The sequence below is a fragment of the Pteropus alecto genome, unplaced genomic scaffold (genome assembly GCF_000325575.1).
Source record: "Pteropus alecto unplaced genomic scaffold, ASM32557v1 scaffold3, whole genome shotgun sequence".
NCBI lineage: Eukaryota > Metazoa > Chordata > Mammalia > Chiroptera > Pteropodidae > Pteropus > Pteropus alecto.
Genome location: NW_006442484.1, coordinates 50,204,175 through 50,229,602, shown reverse-complemented (window position 1 = coordinate 50,229,602; position 25,428 = coordinate 50,204,175). Strand labels below are relative to the sequence as shown.

Here is a 25,428-nt window from a genome sequence, read left to right as displayed (position 1 = left end):
AGATACCAGGGGTAAAGACCTCACATGGTGCCTCACTAGTTCTAGCATCACCCACAGAATTCCTTTCTTTCTCTACCAAAATCCATTATTTCAACAAACACTTATAGAGCATCATCTGTCTGTCTGACATTATCATAAGGGCCAATGATAATGCAAGGCCCCTTGTGATGGGTTTTAAAAAATGGCTACAAACTTCTTGGATATTCCTTACATGGAGAGCATGGAGAGGTGGGTTTACATTTCCTCACTTTGAATTTGAGTAGGTTTATAACTATTTCGACTAATAGAGTACAAGAGAATTGACACTATGTGGTCTGAGACCAGGTTATAAAATATGATGCAGCTTTTAGCATTTTCATGAGGATACTTACATTTGGGGGTCCTGGGTTGCCATGTAAGAAGTTACCCAAAGTCGCCAAGATATGAGAAAGCTAAGCCATAGGTAGGGGCCATTGCTATATGCTCCGGTTGACAGTTGAGATGAGCTCCTAGTTAATAGCTCGCATCAACTGCCAGCCATGAGAGTTAGCTTTCTCAGACATCCAGTCTAGTCAAGCCTTCAGATGACTGTAGTCTTGTCTAACATTTGACAACAACTACATGAGAGATTCCAGATAGGATCTGTTCAGCTGAGCCCTTCCCCAAATTACTCTCAGACAAAATCATGAGCAAAACAAAATGGTTGTTATTTTATACTGGTAAGTTTTAGGTGAATTTGCTATGTGGCAAGAGTAGCAGGTTTTGTTACTTGGAAGTAGAGTGTTATGAAGACCAGTGAGCCTCAAAGCGGTTGTCAATGAAGGCTCAAAGGAGAGCGAGTTAAATGTTACTGGGGGCTAGAAGGTAGAAGACTGTGGATATATAGCAGTGGAAAGTTTAGAGAAACCATTAGCTGCGGAAAATGGAAATGTACCTAGTGAACAAATTAATCTGGCTCAGGATATTTCTAGGCTAACTGTTAATAGTGACAACTAATTTCTTTTAACTGTATGTCATAAAATGAAGATAAAGAGATCTGAACTAAAAAAGAAATTACTTCATTTTTCAAGCAGAATGAAGAGCAAATAAAAATGGCCCTTGTTTGAAAATAAGGTTCATCCTTAGTATCTCCCAGAAGATAGCTCTCAAAAGTAAGAAAGAGCCTCAGGGAAAAGATCAAATCCAGGGTGTTGTCAGGAAACAAGTAAATATAAAGGGTAAATAATTAGGGTAATATTAGGGTAAATTTGAAGGAATGTGAAGCGAATTTAAGGTAAATATGAAGCAAAATGTGGGACTGCAAAACTCTATTTTAAGACATCTGAAGATTTAAGGTCATCCTTTCAAAAAGACCCTTTTAGAGACCCTTTCGAAAAGCCTTCTATGGATTTTCAGGATGTACCTCACAGAACCTTTATTTTCAATTGAACAATAACCTTTCTAAAAATCTTAAAGGAATAGATCCACAACAGCCCCATAGGGGCTCCAAGATAGAGTTCTACTCTGAGGTCAACTTCTCAGTTTTTGAAGAGGGGCGCATTATTTAAGATTGAATATTTTAAGCAAAAAGCAATGTGTCATATTATTACATAAGCCCAAACCATCTTGAGTTACAGATGAGGTGTTTTTTTCTTTGTTTGTTTGTTTGTTTTAGAATTTTCTTTAGAAGTTTACCACAAAGAACTCTAAAATATAACATTCTTTTTGGAAGGGGAAATCTATGCATGGCCATAGTGATTTTGCCTGACCAAAGCCCTTACCAAGTTCCACTTATTGAGACAGAGTCCCTCAGATGCAGGACATCTACTGTTGAAGCAGTTATCAGGCAAGCACTGGAATTCTCAGTAGAGGCTGCTAACCTGTTAACCATACACTACATTCTCGGTCCAATTTCAGGGAACAGACAAAAGGATTTCGAATTTGAAGAGAGTGTACTGTGTTGCAGTAGTGACATGTTTCAGAGGCAGAGATGTGAAGGAGATTAAAGGAAAGTGTATGGGCTTAGCAATTAGTATGTACACATGACCTCAGTCCTGCCAGAGCTTCATCTCTATAATGAATATAATTGACAACATCGAAAAGAGGACTTGATAATGTGGAGAGTCGCTTGGACTCATACATCCACTCCCTCACCATGCACCAAAAGGAAGGGGGAAAGTTCCCTGGAAATGTGTTAATACTAGAGAGTCTTTTGCAATGAGCCATATGACAAGGTGCTATTGAACAGTTTGGAAAATCAGATTCAGTTAAAGCAAGTTATTATAAGAGCAACATACAGTAAGGCATTATTCAAGAAGCTTTTGAATTCATGAGAGCTCTTAATTCTCCTTTTTAGCAAAGCTTTATTCAAGAAGAGAAAATAGAGAAGTGACAGACGCCTTTACGGAACCCAACCAAATGGCAGAGTTGAACTGGAGGCCTCAGTTAAGATTTGAGAAATTACAATTGATGCTGGTTTAACAGCCTTCCTAGTAAGTCAACCTCCCTGCAAATAAAGTCCCAGGGAATGGTCTCCAACATCCATCTCTGGTCTGAAACTCAGAAAAAGTGGGAGCCTTGATGAGAGACTGTGTCCATTAATTTACTGTTCGTGTATAAGGTCTGATCTTAAAACAGTGGGGACCATCCAAGTACAAACCACTTTTAACTTAGGAGCTACTCATTTATATGGTGTATATTCAATGTATTGGGTTGCCAAGTGAAAGGAAAGTATCTTCCTCTCTCCCCATCTAAAATTTAGTTATAGAAAAGATGAATATTTCTAGCAAAGGAAACTTGCTATGAGACTTTCTTTATCCATCCAGAAATTAAGATCAGAAAGCAAGGAGGAACCAAGGAGACAAGTCATCCCTGCAAGCAAAATTGCCCAATAGATATTCTATCTCCTTCTTATAGGAGGCAGAGATCGTGCATGTAGGAGCTGAAAAAAACAGAAGCTGATGCTCCCTCCCTGTATAGGCATACCTTGTTTTTATTGTACTTCGTTTTATTGCAATTCACAGGTGTTGTGTTTTTTACAAGTTGAAGACAAGACGCCCCACCAGCAGAAAGATTATGAGTCGATTATTTGTGATACTCACTTTATTGCAGTGGTCTGGAATGGAAACTGCAATATCTTCAAGATATGCCGGTATATAGGAGTCATTAACTCAGAAGCAAGACTTGATGCTGAGAGTGTAAGAAAGATGCTGAGAGGACACAGGTGAGAATTTTTTCTCAGGACCATATTCTTTAATGCTGTGATCTTCAAGCCAGGGACAACTATGTAGCCCCCCAAAGCCACACATCACAGAGATGACTGTTAATGCAGGGAGACCCTGTCTGATTAGGCTGGAGTAGTGGCAGTGTTGACATGGGTGACTAGCACTGTGTAGGTGAGTGTGAGAAACTTTCCTAGTACCCCGTGACAAGGCAGAGCCAGAAATAAATACCTCAGATGACAATTCAAATCCTTAAACAGAAAAAGGAGTTTGGGGGCTCAGAGGAGGAGTTTAAAGCTAAAAGTAAATTCAGTCTTGTCTTTTCACTCATACCTCAGGAAGAGGATTTTTATGGAAGGTGATCAAGAGGCTGCATTTTTCTCTCTTAGGAATGTGGATGTTGTGTGCCATCCAGATCCCCTTTTAGAATTAAGGTAGTCATTCTTCTAGCTGACTGGAATTTTGGCTGCTGATGGCTCACAGCTGTGTCTTTCTTCAGGCATTGCCCTTGGCTCGAGGAAGCTGCCACACCTAAAGTTATGCCCTCTCTTGGAGACATAGTACACATTCAATGCCTGGAAAATGCAGGATACAATGTTTTGTTCCCCTTGCCTCATTTCAAAACATCTCTAAAGGACCACTCCACCTTCAGAGAGATCCTCATGGTATTGACTAAGGCTGTTCTTGTAATTACATCACAGACCAGTTTCTGTTCTCATGAGTCCTGTATTAGCAGTAATTTCCTTAATACATTAACTTAAATATTTTGATACTAACACCAAGTTAGTATCAAAATATTTAAGTTAATGTATTAAGGAAATTAATAAATTTCTTTAATAACACTTAATAACTTATAACACTTCACAGATGCTATGAAAAGCAAAATAATGACTTGGAGAAGATTTTAACTTACAGAAAAGATAAAATTATTCCAAAATATAATACAAGGTTACATGGCCTAACTATAAGGTGCTAAAGCACTCACTCATGAAATGTTAGGCACCTGTATGTGCTTTGTGCAGCACTTTAAAGATCAGTAAGATGTAGGCCCTACCATTAAGGATTACAGCGTGTTTAGGGGAGGGAAGATCTAGTCCTGACAGATGATTCTTCATGGAGACTCAATTTGTTTGTTTATTTAAGTCCTCACTTCCAAAAAGAATTTGAGTTGGATAATAAAAAGTAATTAAGTATTTCATGGAGGGTTGGAGTGTGATGGGGTGGGAGGAAAATTCCAGGTTAAAGTAATAACATGAAGGCAGCCATAGATCATTTTTTCACAATAGTTTCTGACAGAGTTTTTCAAAATTGTAGCTGGAGGAGAATATTTAACTTGCAAATGGAATCCAGAGTGGGGAGAGGTCTGAAAACATAGGTAAGGAATTCTGGTTTTGAGTTGTAGAAAGCATAAGGTTTTTTCTAGTTTATCTCCTATATTTATTTAAAACCTTATTTTCTAGCTCACAGTCTTTTTAAGTGCTGCCATTGTTTATTGATGGTAATGTCACAATCACTATTGTAAGCAATCTCATTTCATGACTTTCACCTTCATTCCACTTCATTCATCTCCATTCTTAGCCATGTTTGTCATCTCTCTTTAAGAAATAATTAACTGTGGTTTGTTACACAACAGTAGATAACTGATATATGATTTGGACTCTCACACAATAGCTTCACTCATGGATGGCCTTGAAAGACGGCACAATCTTCCCAACTCGCAGAGTGCACAATTTGAGTGAGTGCACAATCATCTATTTTGTGTTGGAAGAGAAGTAGGTTGATGTAAGATTATATATGGACTCATTAGCAGGGACAAATGGTTTGGCTTGTTGGTCAGGGGCTTGGAAGAAGATAAGTTAGAAGAATGAGACAAAGAGTTCTGAGGAAGAGGTATGTGAACTGACATACAAGCATGGGCATGAAGTGTGAATATCTTTGATTTACATCATAATGCCCACCAGAAAGAATCTACTATTGAAAGGGCACTAACTAAGCATGCGGAATAAATTAGCTGGTTGACAATAGCCAGTCTTTGTCAGAAGTCACCTCAGTGTTGCACAAAGGGTTTACTCAGGAGAAGCTATGGAGACAAGAATGGAGGTTGTGCATGGGCCTAACAACATGGCCTACTTTTTACCAAAATGGTCCTAGTACTGTTACTGTCAGTCATCTAACATGCCAGCAGCAACACTAATGCTAACCCTCTACTATGACACCATCTCTTGAGGAGACCAACTAGACAAAGTTGATTACATTGTGTTTAATCCATCTTGGGAGGCAGGAATTTATTTTGAGTGGAGTTTTCTATGTAATTTTCTTTCCTACCCATTAGGTTCATAGGCAGCTCTATTATCCAAGGGCAAACGAAATGTTTGATTTACCAACACACGGCACTACATAAATGCACTTTGCAATGCACTTTACAGAAAATGAGGTGTGACACTAGGCACCTGACCATGAGATTTACTGTTTCTATCACATATTCTATCACCCTGCTTCTGCCAGCCTGACAGAGTGATGGAATGGCTTTTTTGAAGGTACAGCTAAAGGGGCAACTTGGAAATTCTATTCTGCAAGAATGTAGTATGCATTTTCATTTTCTAGGATGAAAAGCACACCCTAAATCACCAACCATTATATGATGCTGTGTTTCCTAAGGGAGAATACATGGAACTAAGGATTGCAAGAAGTGACTATGCTTATCATTACTTCCAGTAACACCTTTGGGAAATTTGTCTTTCTCATCCCCACAACTTTAGGTTCTGTAGTTCTAATGGTAATGATTCCCAGAGGGAGGATGTCTCCACAGGAGTCCCATTAAACTTTAGCTGTGAATGCCATATGGTTATTTTAGGTTCTTTGTGCCAGGGATCCAGTAGGCCAAAAAAGGATTTATAATTTTGGCAGGGCTAATTGACTCTGATCATGAAGAGAAGGTAGGCTGCTGTTGCATAATAAGAGCAGGGAAAAATACACTTGGCACCCAGGTGATCTGCTTGTAATAGAGAGGAGGGAGAGTGCTCGTGGTATTCCTCTGACCAATTCTGATGGTAAATGGACACATGCAGAAGCCACATTCTGAGAAGAGCACAGCAGCTAGGGGCTCAGATGTCTTCTTCAGGGATAGAGACCTAATAGAGATCAGTCGAGAGAGAGTGAAATCTAGTAGATGGGGTTAATAGATGGGAGAGACTATAAATATCAGGTGCAGCCTGAGAATAACTGTAGGGGTGAGGATGGGTGGGAAAGGGGAAGGAAAAAGGGAGAAAGGGTCTGACATTGTAACTTGTCCCACTATACTTCCTCTTAAAGCTTTCTCAGGAAGAGACCAATTACAGTCCTGGAGGAGTTCCTCCCTTGTGGAGGGAAGATACTATATGAAGCAAGTGGAACTGAATGGTATGGGGTTGATTGTAGTGACTGCATTTGACAACTCCCAGATTCCCCTTTATAGTCAAGGCTTCACGGTTTCAGATACCGGGAATGTTGGCTGCTGATGACTCACAGTTGTTGTGTCCAACTCTGCGAATTGCCCTCAGCTGAAGGAAGTTGCCTCCAATTCCTATGGGACAGCCATAGCCAATAATTGATTGTTGTAGGATATGCTCCTTAATGTGGGACATCTTCATAGGATTATCTCACTCTTGAGAAATCTCTGTGGTATTGACTGAGGCTACTGTTTCAACTATATCTCATTTCAACTTTTCCCTCTGTTTAATCTTGCTTCCTTGTATCTTCATAGATACTGCTTTCAAGAGCACTTCAAATAAACCCTCTGCATGCAGATCCTAGGGGAACATTACCTGTGACAGTAATGTATATTTATAAACCTAACCTTCTAGGAAGGGCAGATCTGAAGCCTCTTTTATTCTGATAAGCTGCTTAAGGGGTTTTGTGTATATAATGCTGAGTGTAGGAGATAGTTATAGTCTACATAAAATAAGAACTCAGAACTCACAAGCAATTTCATAGGGAGAGAGCAAAGACCACATGAAGTAAAAAAATGAAGAAACCTGATAAAATGTGGGGGAATGGGGTGGGAGGAGTACATTCCTTGTTGAAACAAGTGAAGGGACTGAGTTTTTCATCCAGGTCGACATGGAGGAGAGGAGGTACGCATTGTAGGTATAGGAATCATACACACGGGATCTATGGTTTCCCTTTGGAACCTCTACAGGTCTTTGAAATTGGAATTTCGAAGGGCAGAAAAACCCACGGCAGACATCTAGGTACATGTACAAGGTATAGCAGAGTATATGAGACTTGGTACTCAAATGATAGTTATTATAATTATTAGTAATTATAAATTCCTGTTTTTTAATTAGTTATTTAAAACAAAATGGTTTCTTTTTGCAATGTTATTCACACTGGATAAATTCCTAGACTATGTGAAAGAGCAGGCAGAAAGTCAATAAATATATGTAAACTACATTTTACACCTGGATTGACTATATATAATTGTCCTAATAGAAGAGAATTGAAATCCATGGGGGGAAAGTATCTCTAGTCATTCATTTACTCATTCACTGAACGTGTAATTTTTTATCACCTTCTTCTTGCAAAGTACTAGATGTGTATCAGTGGTAATTTCCTTCAGGAAAATATACTCAGTTATGAAATCCTCTCGCACAGAAGCATTAAGAGTGAGACCAAAACACTCCCTACTCCGCAGTGCTCACCCCCTAACGTATCAGGTAATAGACTTGTAGACCTCTTCACCTTCTGCCATGGCTTTAGCAAGGCCTCCGCCCTGAGACTCAAGCTGGTTTCCCCCCATTGTTTTCTACTGACAATATTTTTTACTACTGCTAACTTTCTCCCCACTATGAGATACTTCAGCTTCAATTTCTCCCCAAAGTTAAATGTCTCCAAAGCAAGTGCTACATCTTTTTTTTTTTTTTTTTTACTGGCATCAATGGGGTGAGAGGCAAGGGCCAATAATAACAAGATAAAGGTCCAAAATACTCCCTACCAACCCCCCAAGAAAAACCCTCAAAATTAAATTATCCTGGTAATATAATGGAATCTAGCTCCTGAATTTCACAATTTTTCCTTGATTTTTAATTTCAGCTGCATTTTTATTCTTGAAACTCCTCCACAGTATAAAAGACAGATGCCATTTCTTAAGGTTTGCCCACAAATTGGTTTAGTTATTAAACCTACCAAAAATCATTAACTTTGAGACAAGATTAGGTTGTAATTTCTTTTTAAAAAGCCAAATTGGCAGCTTTTCATTGGCCTCGCTTTTCAGACAATAATAAACTAACATACTATTTAAGTCTGCCTCAGAAATGGAATGCCATATACGAGTGTGTATTTTTCAGTGTAGGAAGGGATTTTGCTTATTCTGACAATCAAGAGCCAGTTGAAATCATACTAGAATGCTATTGGGATGCCCAGCATTTCATAATCTCTCAATCGGCCTGTGTTTTTCTGTCTAAAGCATTGTATACTTTCTTCTTCCAGATTTTGAAATTTTAATTTAGAGTCACTTTGATGGCTCTATGAAGTTAAGCAAAGCTGATTTAGCCTTTCATTATCTTTCAATTAATTATGATCCTCAGAATGCTTCAGGCATGAGAATTTATACTGTCAAATTTGCCTTCTGGGATGCTTTTCTTTCACAAATTAATGTTTCTCAAAAGCATCCCATAAAAATAATGACACCGATATTCTAGACAAACAAAGCAACTGTTTTTCTTTCCATAGTTCTCTTTGAGCTAGGAGATACAATTTTACATATTTAATTACATCACAGGCTGTCTTTCAAAAGCATTTTTAGAAACTGGCATTCTGTGCCCTGCAGTTGATGAAACCTAGGGTCCATTGTTGAGAAACATATACCTTGTGAAAAACTTTTTTTTTTAATTCACAGAAACTTGCTCGATGGCCAAATATAAATGATGATTTTTTTGGTGGTTATTAAAATTTTTTACCATTCCAAGTAATTCTTTGGGAGTAGAAGCCATGCCCCTCTGAAACAGCTACCTAGTCTCTTTTATTATCTGCTGCCACAGATATCATTAATAACATGTGAACAGCACTTTATTTCCATATAACAGCTGGAAAATCTACAGATAGCATTCACTCACCAGGTATTTGTTGACTATGTATGCAAAGCTCTAAACTGTGTCTACTCATATAGGTAGAAAATATGAGACAAGGTTTCTGTCCTCGAGAAGTTTATAAGTAAATAAGGGAGAAGAGACATCGATATAAATAACTATGTCATGAGGAAGAAAGATCCCCTTAAAGATCCATTTTATTTTAATGTAGAAAACAGAAGTATAATCTGACACAATGTTTAAGAGACTCACATGAGAAGAATCTTTGGTGTTTTTCAGTGTCATTTTGACTCACTTGGTCCCTTTCTCATTTCCTGCACTCTTCTTCCTTCCCCTGTATCTCCCACAAATAAATACAGGCACCAAGCCTTAAGATTTACTTTTCACAGGGGATATACTTCAGAATTCATACATAGGTACATTGGCTGAGGCTCTTTCCATGCTAAGCATAACATAAATTTTACAACTCAGACATAAATCATATGTCTTATTCCTCTCAAAGTGTTGTCTATATTTGGTCTCATTTAATCTAACAGCAGGACACCGGTAGAGATTGATTTATTTATTAAAGGAGGCAATTGAGATGCACATAGGCTCTTATCCAAGATTTCACATATCCCATTAGTTATGAGGCTGGCATTAAAATATGTTTTTCCAAAAGCTCTGCCAAAAGGAATTCTTTATTGGGCCTTTATGATAGTTTATAACAATAATTAGTAATTCCTAGTTATCCTAGAACAGCTAAACTTACCACAGAAATGGTCCCTCCACCGTACCAAGGAATGGAAAAAACAAAGTGAGCAAAGAATTTAGACAGTCACTGCTTTACATCCTCAAAGTTCCAGCTGCTCCAAAGTGAGTAAGTAATGATTGGAGGCTCTCAGGACCCTCTTCCCAGCCATGAGCTGGGAACACAGAGCTGATAATGGAGAAGCCAATGGTGTATACAATTTGGATCCAAATCCCTAGATTCCAGTTCTACTTTTCTTATGTTTTTTTTTTTATCCTAGTCCCACAGATTACACTACTTTCTCCAAGTAGTTAATTGACAAAGTATACTTTTGCTTCCAAGTCTGAGCCCTACCTGCATTTCGATCTCATCTTTCTTTTCTCTTTTCCATGCTCAGATTCCCCATTATTCCCTCCTCCTGATGTTTCATCATACCATACGCCTTGAGAAAACAGGCCACAGCTGGGGAAGAGCAGGGAGGTCAGTGCTGTCAGAGAAAGAATATTAAATGCTACAGTATAAGCTGCTCTTTCAGACTTTATTTACTTTTCACATCCTATGTTCACTTCTGACTGTGAAGAGCAACTATTTCATCAACCAAAAACAATATCTCAAAGCTCTAGCCATGTTCCAGGAACTGTCTAGCATATCTTTTTAATGCTTAGAGAAAATATCTGCTGATTCTCTTCCCACATTTGGATATCCTTCCCCCTTGATATGTTTCTCTGATCTTTGTAGTCTTATACTTTTTAATATAGAAATCTCCATTTAAGAAAATGAAATGGAAAAAATAAATTTCAAACAGGCTTGCATCTTCATAAAAATATAAGTATTCACAAAACAGCCAAGATATTAGCTATGTTAATACCGTTCATGGATTCATACAATATTTTCTTCCAAGTAGCCTAAATAACGATAGTGAGCAAAATCCTAAATTCTCAAGTAAGCATTAAATGAATATACATATTCAAAGCAAGAACTGGTGAAAGGGTATTTGTTTTCATAAAATTCCAAGTCCAAGTCAATTATGTTAGTAATACCAAAGCTTTAATAATAAAAAAATTCTTATTCAACATCAGTTTTCACTAATAAAAACCCAAATAACAAAGAGAACAAGCAATAACATCATGCCTCATTTACCTTCAAAGTTAAAATTGTAGATGACTCCCTATAGGCCAGTAAGTAATTTCCAAGTCAAACCTGTTCTTCTTGTAGACTTCACTACACCAGATGATTCTTCATTGTACTGCATCCAGAGCTTATCCAAAATTCTACATTAAATAGCAAAATAAGACACCAAAATTGAGAGGAGCAGACTCTGGCTCTTGCAATCTTCATTCAATGATTTAAGACTAATTTTTTTAAAAATTAACTAAGTAAAAATTTCTACATGGCAATGTTGGCAGTGACTTCTCTGAAACATAATTGAAGTATGGTGAGTGGGTCAAAATTTCCTGAATCCCCTAGTTTCTATTCTTTTAAAATATTCCTTCCAACCAATTGGATTATTTCATATTGGAAACTCTGGTCCTATTGAAACATAAATGCCATTGGCAATTATTAGTGAAATGTTTCCAAGAACAGAGTTGGCCTTTACTCCTTAAAGAAATATCTCTTCAGGATTCCAAAGAGCCAAACTCAAAATTTCCCACATCCCTAAATGCCATTCTTTTGCCACCTCTTAGATATAGCTTGCTAAACTGTCTGCCAAGATTCCCTCCAGAAATTTGAGAACAAATAAGAACTTAGAGCAAAGAAAGGTAAGGAACAAAGAAAACGTCACTGAAAACACAGGTGTTTCAGCATAGGCCACTCCTTTTCAGTCATCTTACGAAGAACGTACTGATGATAGTCCCATTATCATTGTTTCCGTGGGTTACAATACTGTGTTACAATGATCTACAGGGTAAGAATAGGGTTTATGGGGTTCTGTTAATTCAGTCCTTAATGCCTTGCCAAAATTGGCACTTAATATATACTTTTAGATAATACCTACTATAACCCAGTGGAACCAAACACATCATGAATTAGGAGGATAACAAGCAAATTTTATCTGTTTTTACAAATACCGAAATCGAATTACAGAGTTTTGTATGAGTCATGGCCACACATAAACTCCAAGTATCTCTTCTAAGATGTCTTCAGCTCAGAACCACATGGTGCCGAAAAATATTTTTGCCTAATCTTTTGGGAACAACTTTCACACAGTCCCTCTATCAGTGGAGTGCACTGCTCACACATTGTTATTTCCTTCTTTGGCTACTCTTCTTGCTCTTCATTCTTGCTCTCCTCTTTAATTCTTCATTGTTATCTTTAGAGAATGCTGTTAGAAATCTTGAACTGTTTAATGTATCTCTTTTTTGAACTCTTAACAGTCTTGTCTATACAATATAATATAATTATATATAGTGTTCTACTTAGGTCGTGTGGGCTTAATCTCCTCATCTAGATGGGAGGTGCTTTAAAGGCAGAGTCTACATCTTATCATTTTTATCATCCCCTCAGTGCTAGCCCTATTGATGGACATACAGGGAGACAAATGATACCTTCCAAGTTCCCATACCCTGCAGAACTTTAGATCTGTCTAGCACGATGCCCTCCTGTGTTCTGTTACTATAGAGCTCTCATCCTTGGCATGCTATTTCTTTACTTCTGTTTTCTTGTTACATAACGAAATACTCCATCCTCAGAGCCCGAGTTGATAAGTAGTTCTTCTAGCAATAATCATCCATGACTATGATGTTTACCAGCAGCCAACTAAAGACAAGGCCCTGCCTCTCTAAACTGATGATGAAGAAGGACCATGGCAAATCAATGTTCAAAGGATCTGGAGACATGGGGTTTTGAAATCCTCGAAATTACATAAAAATTACCTAAAATTACATAAAGTAGGTGGCCAAGTACTCCAGCTGGGTGTCAGGCTAGACTGAGTCTCCACCTCCTGATCATTCAGCATGTTACCTGTTTTAGTTACTTCCTTTTGCTTCAGGGAAGCTGCAAGTGTTGATAAAGAATGAAAAAGGTCATGCTGATTTTCAAAAGTATAAGGTACATTGCAGAAAAGAAAAAGAATAGGTGAAATGTTATTTTTTAAACATGGAGCTACTAAGTTTGACAGACATAAAGATAGAAAACAGAGCTCTGGAAGTAGAATAAAAGACACATAGAGAAAAAAAAGTCCCCAGTGTTTTTTAAAAGCTGATGAATTAAGAGCATCAGAAAGAGAAGTAACTAAAAATGAGTTGACAATACTGCAGAAAACTTTGAGTTTTTTAGAAACATTGTAACATAAACATTTGTCACATGACACATTGATCTTAACCTGCTCACAAGTGGAAACATGATGTTCAAGTGTGTGAATGGTGAAGCAGGGGAGTTTTGGAGTGAGGGAAATAAAGAAATTTGTAAATCTTGTTATCTTCATGTAATATTTGTATTTACAGTAAAAATATAATCTTCAAGGGTCTCTGGAAGAAAACTGATTGATTTATAAAATAGTATCTCTTTTAAGATTGAAAGATAATTATATTTCTTCAAAAATTTCACATTTCATCCAAGAACATACAGTTAGAATCAGGCTATCCATGAGCAGCTTATTGAACGGGTGGAACTGATTGTGATTTGTAATTATTGGTCTATAATGAGTGTTATTAAATTGTCTTATTGTTTGGTGAAAACTCTAGTTTCATAATTTTAGTGTTTCGTCTCACCATATTGATTTACTTAGTAAATCCACCCAAAGATTTTTGGCAATACAACTGGAACTTAATGGAGCAGGGTCACTAGACATCAGACTTTAGTTCACTATGGTCTATTAGATCTTGTTAGGTAGATAACTTGCGTAAGCTACTTAATTTCTCTATGTATCATTTTCTCATCAGTAAACAAAATTACTAATAATTTCTACCTGATAGGATTGTTGCAAGGATTCAATGAAAGAATACATGCAAAATACTAAGTACGGGTCAACTATGAAGCAAGTATTCGATTAATAATAATACTAGTAATTAATACTAGTCGTTTTCTTTCCTATTATAATACGGGTACCAAATCTTAAACCATGACTTATAGAAAATACCTTAGGGAAATATTTCAAAATCCAACAATTAGTATTAGGGAGCTATTATTTTCAAAGACTACATCTATGACATACATTTTAGAATTTACTTTAAGCCTTTAACAGAAAGTAGTAGTGGATTGGGAGGGGGGCAGTAATAAAAGTAGTCATACTAAAATGTCAATTGTTATTAGGAAATATTCAAACTTTATACATTTTGTTTACAATGTATTTCTGAACAAATTAATTTTTTTCTGTATATCAGAGGCTGCCATAGTTTTCTCCATTCTTCTCTTAAAATAACACAATGCTTTATATATTGGTCTGGGATATATTATCTTTCTCATAATAATTTTAACATGTTCACCAAGTAAATTGGTATAAAATTCTTAATTCTTCCTCTTAAAATGCATTGTATTCAACATTTATCTAAAGTTAATATGCAGAAAATATAAAGTTGGGGTGGAAGGGGTTGGTAGAATGGAAAGGTAAAAAGAACATCAGACTGAGTTTTTACAGATCTGGATTCTAGTCCTGGCTTTGCCACTAATAAACTATATGCATTTGGCAAGCATAACTATCTAATAATATGAACCCATCTTTACTCAGTCTTTAGTTTTTGTGCGCCAGACATTCTTCTAAGCTCTTTACATTTATTTGGTTTACTCAGTTCTTACAGAAATCTCTTGTTAAGAACCGTGAAGGATCTGAGATTCTACCCTACTTGGAAGCTAATATATTAGCCTGTCACGATTTCATAGACATAGGCAGAAGACATGAAATTTCTGGGTCAGAGACAAAGGTCTTTATTACACACATCAATATTCACATCCAGAGTATTAGCATTTGCACCAGTTTTTTGAGGACTAATTGATGCCTACACACTCAGTGGTCTGTGTCAAGGAGAAGAATCCTGAGGTTAGGGAACCCAAATCTTTTATAAGGGACAGTAAGCATACCTCACTTTTGCTCCAGAGGGAGACATTATCTTTATTTTGCTGGACAGTAAGCAAACCTGCCCTTTGCTCTGGAAGCAGATGCTATCTCTATCTTTCAAGACTGTTGTCTATACAAACAAACATCTTTGAAAAGATAGTCCAGACCAAAGGTAGTCAGTGTCTCTGCTCAAAAGATAGAAACACAAGAGAGCTATGGACAATTGTCTACAAACACCGACGAGTAGATATTATAATTAATCAATACCGTAGATGCAGAAACTAAGGAACTAAGAAATCTCTAAATGGCTAAATAATTTGTCCAAAGCTTCTGTAGAGCTGGATTCAAACTCAGACAGTCAATTCCAAAAGCCCAGGATCTTAACCAATGTAATCGATTAATATTCCCTTGAATGTAAACATTATTACTTAAATATATAGCAATATGCAAATGTAAGTTCTAAATGCTATCATTCCTGCACCTCACTTTCTTCATCTATAAAATGGGCAAGCAGCCAGCGGGGAGAAGTCTTGGGTTAGAGGCTCTCTTTGAGATCCTTTCAGATTTGATATACTATGATTCTAAGATTTATATCTTAGAATGGAGACAGCATGTATAAGTTGATGTGATGAAGACTAGAAATGCAGAGAGAAAAATAAGAGCATCTATTTCATTGTCAGTATACATTTTATATTTTTTATTAGGACTGTTGCATTCCTTAATTAAGTTTTATGAAATTCTTGAGAGAAATGAGTGTTGGATTACTACTTTGGGTATCTCTCGCCTTTCTAATTATAGTTTATGGCTAGGGTAAGCAAATACTTTATTTTCCCACTACTCCAATCATAAAACTTCCTTTTTCTATAATATGAGTGAGAATACTATCTAAGAATAAAATGAGGGCAGTCTTCAAGCTGCTCGTGTCTGGCATGTTACCAGAGAAGCATGTCCTAGATAGAGCATTACCAAAGAAGGGAAGGAAAAGCAAAGAAACTGTAATAACATTAGCGAGATAGTCAGGCTGTGAGTCCTCTTCACATCCAGAGAAGCTCAAGCAATGTTTTTCTTGAGTTGGAATCTGGCTTTTAAACTATATTTAGATATTGACTGACACTCTAACCCAGAACATAATATCAGACTCTATATCTTATCTTCACAAGTTAGACTGTGGTCACATGCTGCCTGTTTCCTAAAGCCCTTTGAAACCTTTTTTTTTTTTCTTTTTGCCAGAGAAATGTAGGAGCAGCCCTCCTCCTCTTTTATGTGTTAATGTTTGTTAGGAATCTATTCTCTACCCTTCACTCCTGTCATTCTAGCAACTTGTTTCAGAGTGTCTCATCTACTCTCAGGGCTGCAAAGGCCATTTTTATACTAGTCAATCTAAAATCTCTAAATATGGTTCTCCTGAACTCCTGATCCATGCAATCAATTTTCTAGTTGACACCTCTACTAGAATATATCAAGGCTATTTCAAACTCAGCTTGTTCAAAATGGAACTCAGTATCACAACTCTGCAAACCTACTTTTTCTCCTTGAATGTTCTCTATATCATTTAAGGGCATCACCATCCACTCAGGTTCCTAAGCCAAAATCCTAGGCATATTTTACTTCATTTTCAATATCCAGTTAATCACCAAGTCGTGTTAATATACCTTTCTAAATTTCTCTATGTCCACCGACAATATTTTTGTAGAAATTGCTATTTATTTTGATCTTGACTATCGTTTCATTCTCTAATTGGTCTTTTGCAGCCAGAATTAACTCTATAAGATGCATGACCATGTTGCATAAAGTCTCTCTATGACTTCCCAGCTACCCACTGGATAAAGCCTGGACTAATATGACTTACAAAGCCTCCATTATGTTGTCACTGCTCTCCTCTCCAGCTTTATATTCACTGAGTATCTTTGTTTTAGCCATGCTAGTCTATTTTCAGACCCTCATACCAAGCTTTCTCTTACCATCCCTCACAGATTGCCTTTCCTGTCTTGGACATCATTACCATTATAAAATGGTCATTCTTACTCACCCCACTCAGCTTAACAAATCACATACCCTGACCCCTAGGCCACTATAGGTTCCCATAGTGCCTTGAGCTTCTTCTATCATTTATACTAGTATTATTGTATAGTAATTACTTATAGCAACACTACATGCCTCACTGGACTTTAAGCCTAAGATGGCAGTGATCATGCTTAAATTCCAATCATCTGGCTTTGAACATGGCTCTTGGTAGGAACATAATGAATTCTTATGAATGAATGAATGAATGAATGCAAAATGAAAGATATGTCAAGGTGCAATTTTGTGAGCAGGAAATTTGCCAAGTATCAACCTTTTGACACTGAAGTCTGGACTTAACTCCTTCTTGACCTCTTCCCCAATATGTAGATGGTAGAGACTGGACAATTTCTTGGATTAGGGCTCAAAGTGCCCTTAGAAAGTCAAGATTTTACAGAAAATTAAGACAATTCAGAATCAGTCTTCAAATTAAAAAATTGGCAATGTCAGATTTTTTTATGCATGTGTTTTATACATCTTCCATGTTTAAAAATTGGAATTTTATAAAACGTAAAAGTATTTAATATTGTCACACTTCTCCTTTTAATCAGTTTTTAAAGGCCTCTTTCCTCAGGTGAATATCAGGACTCTTTGTTCCATTTCAAATAGGAACTTAATGCAGAATGTGTAAACACATTCCACTGCCTCCAAATTTAGCCAGTATCTTGAATGCCATCAAGTATATCGTCAAAGTATATTTTTTATTAAACAACAGAAATAAGAAAATGCTTTCCAGATCATGACAAGTTTAAATTATAGAGTTGCAAAGCATAATTTATGAAAGGTCTCCTTTCTGCTTTTAACTCAATGACCCCAAGGAAACTTCTGTGATGTGGGGGGGGGAAGGGGTGGGGGAGTGGGTGCTATTCTTATGGGTTCTAAGCATTGTATCAACTGCTTGAGTAAAAGATAGAACTAAATTTTCTTCATATTAGGGGGAAAAGTCAGTAGAAAGGGAAAAAAGGAAACTGGGTCATATACTTTCCTTTTTCTACTTTACCACTTAACACAAACTCTGTTGTATGCATGATCCAGTGATAAATAACCATGAAGTATATGAGGGAAACCCTGAGCCTTCTGTGCCAACAGTAATAAAAAATTTAAATGATTATAAAATTCTGATACCAAGAGATAAGGAGTTCTGACTCCTCCCTTTAGCCCCATCAACAAAGCGACATGATTATAATTAGAGCGAGTACATCTTCAGAGCTGCTCAGGACAGTCCTTGTTTAGCTTGCTGTCCTGGGCTAATTATTAATCATGGTGCATTCACTCTCAGTAATGTCTTTGGATTATAAATTATGTTATATAGTTATCCTCAGTATAATGGATATTCGGTGTAATACCAACTCACTCTTTTTTTGTAAATTCTTTTGTTTTGAGAATCTACTATATGCCAGCTATGATGGCTCTCTTTTTCATTTGCAATATAATTTATTTTTCACAATATATCTATTAGGTAGATAATATCACTCTTTTAAAAGTCAGGGCACTATGGTATACAAATATTAAGGCATGGCCCTAGGCTACACAACAAGTACATGACAGCCATCATTTAAACCCTTCTGGGCAACTGGAAAACCATTCTCTTTCAATTACATGATGTGCAGGATCAAAACTGAGCCTTAAAAACACAGTCTTTCCCAACCCCCCATATATAAATAAAACACTGAGACTGAAGCAGCAAGCAATCCAAAGTGGCTAGATGCAGGACAGTCTCGTTTACTGTTTACTCCTAGATGATGAGGCATAAGTGACTCAACCACCGACAGTGGAATAAATAGTAAATTCTAACACAGCTTCATTGTCCTAAATATGTTTTCAGACCACCGTATATGTGTCTTAGGGGCTCCCTGGAATAAGAAAGGACTACTCCAGGAGACCTTCCATTATATGCTTCCCACCCACTTGGTAGCACTGGGAACAGAACGGAACTCCTCCCTGCCTGCTGCCCACTGCTACCAGTCTTTCCCACACCCTGATATGAAAAGAGATAATAAGGCCCTCAAATAGAAGTTTCCCGATTATGAGTCATAGCTTACTCAGCCTTTGTTATAGAGAACCTGGAAGCCTTTGAAATACACTGTTGATTTTGGCAGTCTTAACTCCTTGTGCTCTTATCAAGAAACAAGTTACATGACTAATTTGCTTGAGAAATCGCCTCTGTAATGAGTATAATAACAGCCTACGTTAAAGGGGCTGGTGTTTAATATGCGATGTTTAATGTTTGTATATATGAATATATACTGATTTCCTTTAACAATGCTTCATAGCTAATAGAGCCTCAATAAATATGTAAATATGTTTTATTGAATTAAATAAAAATGCCAGTAAAAGCTAAAGTATTATAGGGTACTTAATATGAGCCAGGCATTATATTAAGCGCTTTTTGGTGGTCCTCTCTTTAGCTCTCTCTCTCTCTCTCTTTCTCTCTCTCTGTATATATATATATGTATCATATATAGGGTGGTCCTCTCTTTAGCTCTCTCTCTCTCTCTCTTTCTCTCTCTCTGTATATATATATATGTATATTCATATATAGATCTATATACTATATATGTACATAAATATATAAATGTAGGTATACTATATATATTTTTATACATGGTGTCTTGTATATAATAAACACTTAAACATACACTTAAATTTAATTAAATGAATTATATATGAAAACAACCATATACATCAGCATAGCTCCCTTAACATTACTTATTATGTTTGATATGTACTTCCTAAAGGTAATTTTATGAAACAAATGAGCATGTATGTATTATATAGTTGTCAAGAAAAGGGCATTATTATATTCATTTAAATTAGATTAGACAACATGTACTGTTATATAATACTGCAGTATAGACACTATATAATCCTTATCTGAAAAACATAGGTAATAATATTACCTAATTATTAGGCTGCCAGGTAGATAAAATTAGATAATGCATGTGAAATACAGTTCCTGGAATATCTCAAGTACTCTATAAATTAATATCCTTTTCATAATTACAGTGAGACTTTGCATACAGACAGGTACCTATTTTATTTATGAAAAAATCTTGTTTTGTATTGTGTTAAATGCACTGTTTAGAAATATGTATAGTTGTTCTATCATTGTAAATATTGTTATGTTGTTATTAATATGGAAACTTCAAATATTAGCTTTAAGATTGACTTGGGAAAGTAAAATTTTACAGCACAATTTCCCAAAGATAGATTCCGAAGACTTCTTTTGATATAAGACTTTTTTTAAATGTCTTTTTTTATGTGCTTTGAACCAAAATAGTGGAAAAGAAGATATAATAGCAAAGTCCTCATCCTCCAACTAAAGACTACAATTCCTGCACTTCCAGGTTAGTCCTTGATTCATCTTAGAGGCATGCCATGCTTCTTCTGTGATTATTTCAGGTACACAGACCTAAGCCAATCAGCAAACAGTGTTCCTCTGGCCGTTAGAATTTGTTCAAGAAAGAAGAGATAATCTAATTTAGGCCATGACCCAAAGAAATTTTCTGAAGGCTTTAGTAAAGAAATTTCCTTGAGTTAGAAAAATTACTGAAAGTGCTAAGTTCTCTTTTCTTGGATATTTTTGTGCATAGATTCAAGGCTTAAAATGGCCGCAGTCATCTTACCCGTTTGAGAGTTGGGCAGACACACTGAGGAGATAACAGCTAAGAAAGAGGCTGGGAAATAGAGTGGGAGAAATCAGATTAAGCCTACTTTAGGCCTGAATCTTGAATTCTAAGGTCATTTTCTCAAAGTATGGTCCCAGACCAGCAGGCTCACCTGGAAATTTAGTAGAAATGCAAATTTTAGAGCCCTTTGTCAGCCCTGTAGAATCAGAAACCAGGGGTGAGGCTCAGCAATCTATGCCTTAAGAAGCCCCTCAGATGATTCTGATGCAGGTTAATGTGTGAGAACCACTGGTTTAAGCCAATCTGAGTCATATTTTCTGTCACTTGCAGTCAAAATGTATTAAATGTAGCACATAGACTTGTAAATCTATACCAATCATATACTTATTGAAAAAGGTTGCTTGAAAGTATACTCAAGTTGACTAATAATAAATTAAAATGAAAAATTCAAGAAGGGAAATCATAGTGTAATAATACTGGAAGAGATTCCCCGGCCCCTTTAGAGCAGCACGGGCACTGAGATATCCAGCTGAGTCATCTGCTGAGCAGCCAGTCACGCCAGGAGCTGTATACAGCCTCAGGACCACCGCTGAATCACAGCTAGAAGTTTGGCTTTCACAAGTGCGGTCTACAAAAAGACCTGCTAGAGCCATTATAGCAACCCACACAGGATGTACTTATGTACTGTGGGTCTTGTGCTGCTCATGCTTACGAACAAGTTGATCCAGTAGCCAGAGAATTTTCCAGGCCTTCACTTGGGCCTTCTCATCATGTGCACCTCTCTCCATGTGCGCTTTCCAGAGTGGATATATATATAGGACACCTCTGTATGACCTTGGTTTTGACCAAGAGATTTACAGAGAACTATGGAAGACAGGGATGTTTGAACGCATGTCTCTGCAGACAGATGAAGATCAGCACAGTATTGAAATGCATTTGCCTTATACAGCTAAAGCCATGGAAAGCCATAAGGATGAGTTTACCATTATTCTTATATTGGGTGGAGCTCTGAATGAGTCAAAAGAACAGGAATTCAGAAAACTCTTCAGTAAATATTTAGCGGATCCTAGTAATCTCTTTGTGGTTTCTTCTGATTTCTGGCATTAGGGCCAAAGGTTCTATTACAGTTACTATGATGAATCTCAGGGGGAGATTTATAGATCCATTGAACATTTAGATAAAATAGCCATGAGTATTATAGAACAATTAGACCCTGTATCTTTCAGCAATTACTTGAAGAAATACCATAATGCTACCATAATGCTATATGTGGAAGACATCCCATTGAGTGTTATTAAATGCTATCACAGAGCTCCAGAAGAATGGAATGAATATGAGCTTTTCTTTTTTGAATTATTCCCAGTCAAGGCAGTGTAGAAACTGGCAAGACAGTTCAGTGAGTTATGCAGCTGTAACACTCACGGTCCACTGAGGCTCTGATTCCTCAGGGATGCCGCCTGCATATACTCATAGTTCGTTCAAGGTCCCAGTCCAGCTCTTACCAAAATACTGGTCCTGGCAGTTTGGGTCAAAAGCCTTTGAGTTTTACTATTACACTTAAACAGGGCAATCTTCTAGTCATTTTTTTAAGTTGTATAGCCCTTTATTAGCAATTAAAATAGAAGGTATCTGTTGTACAACATGGGTAGTAATTGAGTATAACTGAAGACTTATTATATTCTAATACAGAACATTTAGAAATGCAATTTCTTTATTTAAAAGCTTCCAGCTTTTTTTGTTTGTTATCACCTTTTTCGATCAAAATATTTGATGCCAGCCTTCCTTCCGCTGCCTTAAACTATAAAGCATTTTTTTAAAGAGTTGAAATTAAGGAAGGACTATACCTACTAGAAAAGAAGAGAAGCAAGTTCTATTAGTTTGAGATTTCAGAATCCCCCCAAAGCATGACCCAATCTACCTGGGTTTATATCCCAGTTCCACTGCTTATTAACTGTGTGATCACAGGAAAACTACTTCAGTTTCTTTCTCTGTAACATGTAGATAATCCTACTACTATTTTGAATGTTAAATGAGTTAATAAATGGAGAGCAATTAGGACTTTTTTCCTGACGTATACTAAGCATTCAGTAAATGTCAGCAGTTATTGTTATTATTACCGTCAACATGCCAAATGTTTACCATACCAGAGAGGTCCTAAGGAACAAACCACACCTGACTGAACTGACCACATTAATATTTCTTCAATAATGGGGAATTGTTGGTGCCAGATTACTCTCATGATGGCATTTGAATTCAAGGTCAATAATTTTATTATGAAATTTGTATCTTAGTATTATAATTGTTCATTAAAAATTCCTCTGAAAAATAGCTCTCAGAATCTAATTAAATGTTACTTTTAAAATTTACTCAACAAATATTTACTAAGGGCCCCATTATATGGCACAACTACTAATATTGTTCTATAACACACACACACACACACACACACACACACACACACACACACACCTCTAGTGAAAATAGAAAAAAGACTGAATGTTAATAGACCTGTTGCAGTATTTGTCTTTGGGTAAGGGAACTAAGATTTATATTTTCCTTTCTATATATTCTGTATTTTAAAAGTATATATTTATATTACTATTTAATAGAAGAGCACTTCTAAAAAGCACATATAAAAATTACTTTTCTTTGAGAGAATTGAGAGAGTACAGAGTTTCAAATAATCTCAGGGTATCCAAGTTCCATTTCTCACTTGTGATATAGTAGCCAATCGATCTTATATTGCATGGAATTCAGTTCTCAAATTGTAGCCAGACTAGGTCAGAGTTTAGTACCTGAGTTCAGTGCAAATTCATGTCTTCATAAGTCTAGACTTCGGGGTAGAAAATCGATTGTAAATGCTTTAGGCAGAGTATAAGCACCCAAACCTACATCTGGTGGGCAAATGCTAATGAACCACCATTCTGTGTAAGAGTCCTGTGGGCTTTAGTCTAGGAATGCAAAAAAGGAAGTTGATCATATCTCAGGAAGAGTCCTTATCAAGAAACCTACCTAAGGTTTCTCGCTCACACTTTTTCATTCACCATTCACCAAAAACTACATTCTCCTGACTAGATTTAGCAGTGCTAAATTATGCACTCAGGAATCATAGTAGTTAGTAGTCACAACCTAGGACTCTAGAAAATAGCAATTTACAACCAACAAATAGAAAGTACATACATTCTAATCACTTTTTATTTACTGTGTTGATTTGTAACCACTCATTTCCCTCCTCTTCTAAACTGAACAGGGGAGGCCAAGTATAGCAGTCAATATAGCACAGTTATTAAGAACCTGACTCTATAATCAGATGTGTAGTCCCAGGTTTGAATCCCATTCTATACTAACAGATACTTAATCTTTCAAGTCTACCTCCTCGGGCTGTTGTAAGGGCTAACTAAAATAATGCATGTACAATGCTTAACTTGATGTCTTATCCAGAGGAGACTCAGATAAGGCTAATATCTAACATTATTGTTGTCGTTCTCTTGATACTTTGTTTTTCTATCTATGTTTTCTGCTATTACTACATAAATGCCATGGAGGTAAAACCTTTCAAATATTTATGTGCTTTCTCATCACTATAATGAAGAGAGAAGTAAAAATAAAATATGCGTAACAGTTGTCAGTGAAGTTTTAGTGCTTTCAGAAAAGCTGGGCCCCTAAGGACAAATAGGTGAAAGGAAATTAGTATATTTGGCACAATGTTATTTGGTGGCCTGTAGCTCAGGCCTTCCTTGGACAGGTACTCAGACCTATTGCCAAGTGTGAGAGTACCACACTTGGCAGGTACCTTATAGTAATATTGAAATTCCTAAAAGCTATGAAATCCTTGCTTTCTCTCTGACACCCACTGTGATTCAAGTTACCTTGGAGCTTCATTTATCTCATCTCAGAATGTAAAGCAAACATCTCGGGCAAAAGCCCTGGCAAAATTCAGGTCCTCCTCTCTCCCTCCCTGAAGTCTATATCTAAAACAGGTAAAATGCCAGTCTCCTCTTGGACCTCAAGTGGAGCAGGTCACCTGAGGTTCCCCGAAACTTTGGGCAGCCTGGATCATGTGCTCTCTCAGGCCCCACATTCTTCATTACCTTGCTCCCTTTGTTTAACCCCTCAGCCTCTCAACTGTGTAAAAACCAGGAAAGGAGAAGTCCAGTCCGCATGATCAGATACCATCTTATTTTACAAGGCATCGGATGGATAGTGCTTTAGTATATATTATTGAAAGAAAAACCTTAGACACCTCCCAGTTTCTTACGGAAAGGGAGACAGAGGAGGTTTGCAAACAACAAATGACCTTACACAATGCAGATATGTTTCTTCTTTACTAGGCTCATTGGGAAGATAAATAAGTAAGCCCTTGAAGCCAGTTTTGAACATACATCAAATCATAGAACTGAATGATCTAAACAAATGATGCATCTATTAAAGAACCTTATGAGATCCAAAAAGGACAACATTTAAAGGTTAACAAGAATACTTTGCTAATTAAGGTTTTCTCTCTTCTGCCAGAAAACCTTGTTATAAAACCTCAGCTGTGCCAAGTGTCTAAAGTTTAGAATTATCACTGCATCTGTTATGTGATCTGGAGAATATCAAGGTTCTCAGACTCTTTCTGTCAGTAAGGTAAAATATAGAAGTCTGGATTTGTTGTGAGGTTTTTGTTTGTTTGTTTTTTGTTGTTTTTTTTTTTAAAGAAGCATTATTTACTTCCTTTTCAAGTTCTATTTTCTTAAAAAAGTAACAGTTGAACCCTTTCGCCCAGCCCTTA

The 25,428-nt window shown here is 36.7% G+C and overlaps 1 pseudogene; it reads left to right on the top strand.

Moving 5' to 3' along the window:
* The first annotated feature begins 1,703 nt into the window (after positions 1-1,703).
* On the top strand, positions 1,704-22,089 carry LOC102894185 (annotated as a pseudogene).
* Positions 22,090-25,428: the final 3,339 nt, after the last annotated feature.